Source organism: Octodon degus, unplaced genomic scaffold (genome assembly GCF_000260255.1).
Source record: "Octodon degus isolate 3935 unplaced genomic scaffold, OctDeg1.0 scaffold00069, whole genome shotgun sequence".
NCBI classification, from domain to species: domain Eukaryota; kingdom Metazoa; phylum Chordata; class Mammalia; order Rodentia; family Octodontidae; genus Octodon; species Octodon degus.
In genome coordinates this window covers 3,711,864-3,722,696 of record NW_004524645.1, presented here as the reverse complement: position 1 = coordinate 3,722,696, position 10,833 = coordinate 3,711,864, and positions in this window count along the sequence as shown.

The following is a 10,833-nucleotide window of genomic DNA, read 5'->3' as shown; positions in this document are numbered from 1 at the left end:
CTTTTCCCATCCCTATCTATGGCATTTATCCTTACTTTTAATGAATAAGATAAGATCCTTATCTCCTTACACTAATTTCTTCCTATAATATAGATTTAAATCCAATGCTGTCCCAAGCTGAAGATGGATGGAGAGGGGGAAAAAAAAAAGCATAAATTTTGTTTATGTTCTATTTCCAGTTTTAGTCTCTTTCATATGGTTTTCAAGGCTCCTTTGAAAACTCTAGAACTTTTTCACTCTTTTTGCCCCTAAGTAATGGTCTTCTTTAGATCCCGTTGATGACACTTGGCAACTTTATAGCTTAAGGAGGTTAAGGCCACACCTGCTCTTTTTGAACTTCACTCTTACAGATGAGCAACTGAATCCCCAAAATATCAATATGTAGCAAAGTTAGTCAAACTTTCCAGTTAGTCTTATGGGTTAGACTCTCAGATACTTCAGTCTACATTTACCATTTCTACAAGAACTTTATAACAATAATCTCCACAATCCTATATGGTCATTGTTTTACCCACCTTTTCCAGAAGAGGAAACAGCTAGACCACCTGTTCAGAGTAATGTAGCTACTCAGTGGATAGAGCCAGCCATCACAACCTTGGAGGGTCTAATTCAAACTGCTGGTCTAAGCTTGTTTCTCTCTTGATATGTGAGTTAGAAAAAAAAAAAAGCAATGGCACCTCCCTTCCCCTCCCCTTTCAACCAGGCTGGATTTCTCATGGCCTGTCCTCCCCTGTGAGACCTGACCTTGAAATGCTCCTTCTACTGCAACCAGTGCTTTGGTACGCCAGGGAACTCCTGTGAGCACCAAGGGACAGGCCGTGCCCATGGTTTCGCTTTAAACTCAAAATGCTTACATCCAAGAAGCGTGATGAATTTGCCGGCACATTTCCTCTGAATTGGGTATTGCCAAGGGCATAGAGGAAATGGAGAGCCTGGGGCTCTTTTGGATCGTCTGTTCTGACCTCACCACAGGCTGTTGTCTGCTTCAGCTTTGCAGAAATATCCCTAAGGCAAGAACCCTAAACTAATTTAGGACTCTACTAGGGATGAAAATGTGTAGTTCTTTACATCTCTGCTTGGTAGTAGGAAAAACAAAATACTGAAATCCCCTCAAGATCATTTTTTGGCCCTTGGAATCTATATAAACGTAGCATCAATAACTTTTCATGGCTAGTTCATCCCATATTCACCATTATAAAATTGTATCTAATGAGCATGTGATAAATATGTGTCAGCAAGTGAGTGCAATGCCAATTCATCTGTTGCTAATTATGAGTCATTCTTCTTAATAATACCTCTGTCCAGCACATAGTCCCAAGTTTGACAGAGCTTTCAATATTCATAACTCTTTTTTTTTGTATTCAATGAAGCTGCTGGAAACTACCCAGCTGAAAAGAATGATGTCTGCTCAGCAGTTCTCCTCAAACTCCCAGGATGGACAAGCTTTCACATAATTTATGGCTAGTGCCACACAGCAATTTCTTAAATACTATGGGTGGAAGTCCCCAGGATTATCCTGTGCCTGCCTCTACTGCATGACCACAGTTCTCAGATCAGTGCTGACACCACATCACAGCATTTTACATGCCACAAATCTTTGCTAAGAACTTTCAAGTTTACTGTTACGTTTTGGGGAAAAGAGCATGAACGCCTAGAGAATTTTGACCTATCGTAGCTTTCCAACTGAGTTCCAGGAGCTCTTGAGTAGTTCTGAGTAAACATAAAACTGCACCTGGCTTCTCACTGTGAGGGATGGGAAATAGAATCAGACGTCAGTGACTCCCAGGACTCAACGAAGGCTTCCATGGACAAGTGTTTCAGGGGCCTGGCATTTCACTGAATCATTTGTTATCTCTGGTGTGGAGCTCAATTTGTACCTGGGATAGATTTAAGTGACAGTGCAATTCTGAAACATAAGAAACCCTGCTGTAGAAGGAATATGTGGAAAGTAAGTGTGACTGGGGGCTAATCAGGAAGACATGAAGTTGAGCCTATGTTGTGCCAATTTTCTGTTGTAAAATGAAAACAAATTGTATAAGTTCTTCAGTTGTGAGTGACTTAAAATAGAAAACCCAATGCAATGCACCAAGGCTGGCATTCTCCCACTCACTTACTGGGTGAACCTCTGGTTTGGTGAAACAGCCAGTGAAACAACATTGGTGAGTCCTCAGCCATATTTATTACTATTTACAAGCAAAGCATGGATATTATGTTGAGTTCTCCACAAAAGCACTATAGTGAACATCAGAAGATCTCCATCCTCCTATCTCCTTTCTCCCTAGCCTAAACACTAGCAAGACAAACCTGATGCCCATTAGTGTTTCTGGCTTTGCTTAAATTTGCCATTTCTGATTTAGCAACTGCCAAGTCAAATTGGCTTTTTCCACCACCACTGCAAACTTGCTTGTATTATTCTTCCTGTGAAGTATTTTTGAATTTTCTCCCTTTTAACCAGTCACCTAAACCTGTGATAGAATCCACTTTATGAATTTTACTGCAGTCCTTTCAAGCTCTATTAGTTTCACCCCAGTTGAAACTAAACTCACTCACTGAGATGTCTGAGAGCATAGCTCTTACTGTATTTATCTTCACTCCATTAGTTATAAATTCTTTTTAAAACAAGCTTTCTGATCCTTAATCCTTAGCATCTTTGCTTAGGGTGGAATGTGGTTTGCTTCATGCCATGGCTCCTGCTCTTGCTCCAACATGGCCTCTCTTGTTAAGCATCTCTTCATGTAGGCAGGCAGAAGCAAAAAGGAGTGGAGCACAATGCTTGGCAAGGTCTATGTGCTGATTTGAGTCCTTTAAATGGGAAGAAATGAATAAAGAATAAATGGATGTCAATATCATGTCTGCATCTTACACTTTGAATAACCACTAAGAAGACAGCAATATGCAATGTATTAATTATTGAAACTGTCCTACTAATCAGTTTTGAAACTGTCTCATTGCTGTTTGTTTCTCAATAAAATTATTTTTTAAAAATCCAGTTGCATTTAAGCAGAAAGATAGCTTTAGAATCCTACCTTATCAAAGATAATGACTTTTACTAGTCATTAAGGGACTCTGAAAGGAGGGCTCCATTGATGCTGATACACTAATCTCAGTTGTGACTTCACTCTGATCAGCTCCTCCTTGGACAGTTCAATTATGACATTTTGTAATTCTGTCATCTTGGATCATCACTTTTCTTTTATCAAGTGTTTTCACACCTGTCATTTAACCACTACACTAAGCAGGGTAAATTAGTACTCCATTTAGAAAGCATGATCTGACTGGTTCCTCATTAAATGGTTGAAAGCTTTTGTCTACAGGAGCAGCAGGAACTCTCTTACTCTAAATCAACTATCTGAGAAAAATAGTTTAATAATAGAGATATGCTTTTGGATATTTTTTACCTGATAGATAAGTTCATATTTCTCTACATAGGTATCTAATATTAAGACAATGATGGATAAATCATTTAAAATAACGTCAATTTTTTTTCTCCTCATTAGCCTTATTTTAAGGTTGCCTTTGAAATATTCATCACCTTGCTTTATCTTGGGCATTTTCCAGTATTTATCTTTAAGAAGGAAATTATAAAAGCCAGTCTACCTCAACCTAAAAAATCATGACTTTCTGGAAAAATATTTCCCTTCACACAAAGATACAGTTTGCCAAAATAATTAACAGATGGAAGGAGAAGTGAAGGAAGGAATAATAAATCTATGTCAGTTCCAAACATCCACATTACTAAGCTTTACTCTTGAATTTCAGAGAGGTGGGTGATCAAAATTGTAGTTCTGGAACACTGTATTCAATATTCAGGTCTGTCTTTTTTATTTTTAAATTTTGAAAAGAAAAAAATAAAAACCAATAAAATGAAGTTTCAAGACAAGTTAATAGGTGAGTTACAATAATTAGTACATTGGATGCAATTTTCAGGTCTTTCTAAGCAAATGAAATGACTCAATTTCATATTAAAGTAGAGAACCACTTCAAAAAAATACCTTTAAAGTTAACAATTTTAAAAAGGAATTAAAGAATCAAATTTTCTCTCAAATTTGTTACACTTTTCATCACATAGACCAAATAGTAAAGGAGATAGAATCCAACATACCTTGTACAGTACGAAGCCAATACAATAGAACATATATTTATGTCCCTCCTTTCCTTGACAGATCATCAAGTGCTTTTAGGACATCTCTTTTTCCTTTTTCTTTGGTTCTTTTTCTTTTTATGTTTTGGACATTTCATTTTCCATGAACATGCTTCCAGAAATTTATTTGTGTTGTCAAGGGAATATGGGAGCATATGACCTGCCTGATGCAGGTTATCATGGTGACTTGTGCTTGGGATCCTATGGTAAGAAGGTGATGCTGGGACTAGAATATTCTTTAAACTTGGATAAAGTTAGGAGTACACCTGTTGCTTGTAAGCGTCTAGTCATGTGTGGAAGGGAACACACAAGATCTTTCTGAAAGCTAAATAACTTCACCATAATGTCTTCCTTTCAGTAAAAATTTCCATGACCCAAGTCTAATCTTTACAGTGACCATCACAGAAATACTAGCTGTGACTTGGCATGAGATATCTTCCTACATGGTCCTTTTATAAACCTTCACTTTATACAACCTTGTTGATAGTTTTTATTGCTTTGCATGATATCACTTTTATGTTCTGTTCAAAAATATTTCCTTTGTAATAAGGAATGTTTTCTAGGTCTTTGATACCATCTCAAAATGATAACCCTGCACTTAAACCAATTCTTTATTCCTGAGAAAAGAACAAAAACTTACACCTGTTTGTAGAAAACAAAATAAGGCAAATCATCATTTAATTTACTGAATACGCTGAGATGATATTTATAAACATAAACAAATGTAATTTGTAAATGGGATTTCTCACTAATCCACAAAATAATTGTTGATTCTAGCAAATTCATGGATGCACATCTCTTTCTATTTTATTTTAGCCATTTGATTTTCAGATACTTGTCAGTTGTTACTCTATTCTCTATACAAAACAGACTTTTTCCAGAAGAGATGGAAAAAGTACCAGCAAATTAGAAATCAGTACCACATGAGCCTGATTAAAAGTAGGAGTTTCTCTGTGCCACTTTTGATCTTGTTTTTGGGTGGATAGTTCTAATTTAGCGTCAATATAAATCCATCCATTATAAAATCAAATCCCTCTAACAGACATAACCCAGAGCAAGGATCTTATGCAGAGCAGCACGTATGTTTTCCTTTCCCCTTGTCTGCATTAAACTGGAACAAATTAACTTAATGTTGCATGAAAATAAGTGAAGTGCCATCTTAATTAAAAGATCGAAAGGCTATATCCTTTGGATAAGTCTTAAAAACACTTTCCATTTCTTAAAAGTAAAGTGGATAATTTTTCCTGATGGCTCATAAACTAGAATTTTCTCTTAATCAATTTTGCTATGTTGCACTGGGCACATTTGTGTTGTGGACAAATTGTTCATCATGTTGGAATGAGGCCATCTCACTTTTACAGTTTCCCAACTGTGGCTGGTCCAACAGGGACTGTGAGTTAAAGTGTTAATCAAAGTGATCTTCTGCTATTAAAATGTAAATGGACAATTGTCATGAAGCGAACACTTTTCTTAATAGACACCGTGAGAATCTGATCCACTGAGCCTTTCAGTTTAAGGTAAAATATAACCTTCAGATGCAAGGGGTAACTGTGGAGGAAATTGGATTATCAAGTTCTGAGGCATAGCACAAGTTGACCTAGTAAAATGGAACATCTGTCACCGTTAAAGCTGTTTTGTAACTACTTGAACCACCAAGGTCTGTGATAGCAAACTACTTTTTATAAAGAGAACATGCTGACAGGAAGTCTAGGAAGTCATAATGTAACAGTTACTGGTTCACTGATATTTCCTGAGATTGCTTTAGGGCTTCAGAATGCATATTTTGGAGCAAGCAAGCAAGTAAGCAAGCAGGCACCATATCGCAGGGACACAAGAAAGTTCCCTCAGCAACACACACACACACACACACACACACACACACACACACTCACATTTTTGTCCCAGGTTTTGGAGAGTAAAGCACTTGTAAGTTCAGGAACAAATGAAAGGTGCTGCAGTAAAACAAAACATTTCAAGTCTCCCTATATTGATTCTACTTTTTCACGTGACAACTGAGTTACCTCTTGTTTACCTCTAGCCACCTTTTCCCTTGATATTCCTTTAGAAAGAATTAACTGGCTTTTTAAATTGATTTAGCATTCCTGGCATATTCCCTTATACCAAGCAGTTACAGAAGACTACTGTATTTCCCATGTCCTTCATTAACAGAGATTCTAATTCTCTTTTCTTTCCTTCTTACTCTGTGATTTGAAGATTGCACACATTCATAAATGGATGCTTTTTAGATTCTTGATAAGTTCTAAAGAAACCAGTGTGCTCTCTCAGATCACAGAAGAGTAAGAACATATCACAGGAAAAATCAGACCAACAAAAATTACAAACTTTGGAGAGAAATAGAAATCAAAAAGGGAAAGAATCTCAGAAAATCAAAAAATCTTGTAAAGATCACGGATGCATTTGGGGAAGCAAAGGAGCCTCGTAATCATATGGTGTGAAAGTGTGATCATTATCCATTTTGTTTTTCATTGCAGGTATTTTTAAGCAGAATAAAAGGAACTCTGGAAAATATATTAGCTCTGTTTTCTCCTGGCATAACATTTTATGTGCCTATTTATTCTCACAAGCATTTCTGAGAATGTAAACCAAAAAGGCTTATTTTTGGATAAAGGGTTATATTGCCACTTTTAAAGCTCCATTTGTATTGAGATTTACATTGATAAATCCAAACATACTCAGACTAGAAATATGCTTTCATCACTTTTGCTTCCCTCCCTTCCCACCTCTTCAAATGCAGCCTCCATGCCTCTTAGGAATAAAAACCCAAAGAATAGTTTCATGGAGAACCCAACTTTAAAGTGCTTTATAGATACTCAAAACCTTTCAGGAGGAAAATTTGGCTGTACATTGATCTTTCTCAAGAACAGAAATGAGGACATGGGACTGGGAAGTTGCTGGCTCTACCCCAGCATGAAACCCAGGGTTGAATCAAACAACAAAAGTTAGCCACACTCCATATCTTTTCTGTACTTTCAAGTGGATATGGCAATTACATTGAAAAGAAGAATTTTGATGCTAGTAGTTACTTTTTATAAAAAAATTACCTTTCACATTTTGATCAGTTATCAATAATAGTAATCTGCAATAACCATACATTCTAGGCACTGTGTTTATTGCTCCAGGTGTCCTTTTATTTAATTTTAAAGCTTACAACTTTCTCAAGTAAATGCTTATTAAAACAGGGGCTTTCTCTTTTTTTCCTTTTAATTTTCTGTTCTTTGTTTCTTTTTTATGGAAGGGTCTACAGGTTGTTCGGGGTCTCACTACTAGATTGGACTCGTAGTGATATGCCTGCTTACAGCCTCCCAAGAGCTGGGAATACAGGCACATGCCACCATGCCCAGTCTCAATTGCATCTCAGCGCACTCCGGGGGTGGGGCTGGCTCGGCAGCCCCGGCAATTGAACCCCAGCTCCTGCGCCTGCTTGCAGGTGCTTTAATTCATTGAGCTATTTGGCTGGCCCTAAACCAAGGCTTTCAAATATTGAAAATGTAGAATTAAGAATGATTCAATAGAACTTACAAAACTTAATTTGAAATCCAACAAAGCATTTGTTTTGAGGCACAGAGGGCAGTGCAATGTTAAATATTTTCTAAACAATGGCACTAAATATTCATTTAGAGTTTAGTGAGACATCTGTCCTAGACTTTTTTGATAATAAAATGCAGCCTCATTTACATTTTTGTCACCAACACATTTTGCTTTAGTTCTGCTAAGCTGTGATCCAAGCAGACATCAGGATTCTAACCCGTGAGGTGACATAAAATGAGGAACCTTCTTACCAGATGCTCTTAAACTGATTCAAAGAGTGGAAACTCTTCCTAGATTAGGATTATCTATTTTTCCACATAAATGACATTTTGATATTCCTCTAAAGTAGGTTAACAAGAATTTTGACAATAAAATAATTATTGTATCCCTTTTGGGTCAAGGTCATCAGTTAGAGATGGTGCAGACAGGGTTCCTCCCTCAGTGGGAAAATTCAAGCATGTGACAGTGTTCTAACTGGAGTTTTCAGATTCTAACTTCTTTTTTTCAGAGGCATGCCACTTTAAATAAATGTTGTCAATACAGCTTCAAAATACTAACTACTGGGAAATAAACAGTATACTTAGAGAAAGAAATGAGTTGTTCCTACACACAATGGATCGTATGGTAAATAGATCCCTGACTTTAAAATGACACTTGGGATAATTTTAAAGGAGGGGACTGAATATCTCAAATTCCATCTTCTCTCTTCATCTTGACTCCCATGCTTTGCCTCCTGTATGTGATCACTTCTGTCTGTAGGCCCTGTGAAGCACTAAATATACCTGTCATTCGGTTTTGTTTTGTTTTGTTTTGTTTTTTTTTTAATTTTAAAGAGAAACAAAAAAAAGAGAAAATCTCGGGTAAATGCAGATTGTTGTATCTATATATCTATCTATGTATCTATCTATGTATCTATCTATGTATCTATCTATCTATCTATCTACGAAGGGTCTAGAGGGTGTTCAGGGTCTCACTACTTGATCCCACTCATAGTGGTCCTCCTGTTTATAGCCTCCCAAGTGCTGGGATTACAGGTGCATGTAACCATGCCCAGTCTCAATTGCCATCTCCACGTGCCCTGAGGGCAGGCCCAGCACAGCAGCCCCAGGATCGAACCCCTGGCCCCTGCTTGCATGCGCTTTAATCCACTGAGTTATTTGACTGGCCCTAAAAGAACATCTCAAAACTATACAGGAGGATAACAATACATTGTGTGTTGTTACCTTTAAATTAATTACTCAGAGTATAAAATATTGGTATTTAATTGTCCAAGCAATATTAATACAAACCTTGCTTTTCAATGAGCTAAGAGAAATTAGTGGTATAACTACTGTCATTCTTATTTATAATCCAGTATCTTAAAGCTGGGTGTAGTGACACATGCCTGTAGTCTGTGCTACTTGGGAAGTTAAGCTAGGAGAATAGCTAAAGCCTAGGCATTGAGATTACCCTGAAAAACATAACGAGGCTTTATCTCAAAATAGTGCCTCTTAATTGGATTATGGAAATACTTACAGTTTTGCACAAAATTACAGATAATAAGCATCGAAAGCAACATCAAGTAGCAAGTTGTTCTTCAATAAATCATTAAACCTCACAACATTTGCCCTTATTCTCATATACTATCAAAGAAGACTTTGGTTAAAATAAGGACCTGGTCCATACAGTCCTTTAGTCTGTGGCTATGAATTTCTGCTTCTTGTTCATGAAATTGTCAAGTTTGTTTTGCAAAGTTAACTTCACAGAAAATCTCCTAGCAGGTGCATACACATGCATACACACAACAGCTTAGTACAATGTCTGGGAGAAACTGAACTTTGTGGTTGATGGTAATGGGATAACAAAAAAGTTTTTTTCATGGCCAAATGAAAACTAATATTGGAAGATGAGAAGAGGTTAGTTCTTACAGGGTACTGTTATACCACAGAAACTGTGCTAATGTCTCCTTGTTAGCCAAACAGAATTTACTTCATAGCTATGGTGGACAATTCTGTGTCCATCAGTAGTGTTACCTAAAGAGGCCTAGCTGAGTGGTCTCACCACTTTGTTGTCTTAGAGCGTTCTTTTAAGTTCTGAAACACAGTTCCAGTGATAATGGGAAAACATGACCTATGGGAAGAAGGTACCCAGCTTTCATTCTCCCTAAGGACAGGTCTAAGGCAAATTCTATACCAGAATCATGAATCAATTTCAAGAATGATTCCAGTATCTTTTAAGTGCTTCTTAGGTATTTTAGGTCATGGGATTTACATTATAGCTACTCAACTCTACCATTGTGGTACAAAAAGTAGCTATCATAAATTAATGTGTATACTTGTATGCCACTAAAACTGCACAAAGAGCTGGGCAGGTCTGGCCCAAAGGATAGGGTTTGGTGATCTCTATTCTACAGTTTCTTAGAAGTTACTGGTGGATTTGAGACCCAGATAAAGATTGATAACTCACTCTGTGTTTGTTTGTTTGGTTTTGCTTTTTTTTTCTTCTCTCATATATTTTACTTCTGCTTCATAGAATCACCTCCCAAATAAGGTAGCAATACATTTGACTGTAATTTCCTTTAAGCACCAGTAAAATGGACATGTGGTAGACACAGGCACTGACTCACTATCTGCTGGCAGATGTAATGAAGGAAATATTCATGAGGAAATGTGAGAGATTGTAAACTGTTGCCTTTGGTTTGTAGGTAGAAATATATGCTTACAAGGCTGGCCAAATAGCGCAGCAGGCACAGGGGCCAGGAGTTCAATCCCTGAAAATGGGCATACTCCCCAAATAATTGTACAGATTTAATGCAATCCTAGTCAAAATACCATTAGTACACATCACAGAAGTAGAAAAAACATTCCTAAAGTTAATCTGGAACCAGAAGAGACCTCAGATATCAGAAGCAATCCTGGGCAACGAAGGTAAGGCAGAAGACATCACAATTCCTGACTTGAAATTTTGCTACAAAGATACTGTGATAAAATTGGCATGGTACTGGCAAAAAACAGGCATCTAACCAGTGGAACATGTTAGAAGATACAGACAAAGCTATAAACACATTCAGTCACTTTATCATTGACAAAGGAGTCAAACATATTCACTGAAAGAAAGGTAGCCTCTGCAATAAATGGTGCTAGAAAAACTGGCTTTCCACATGT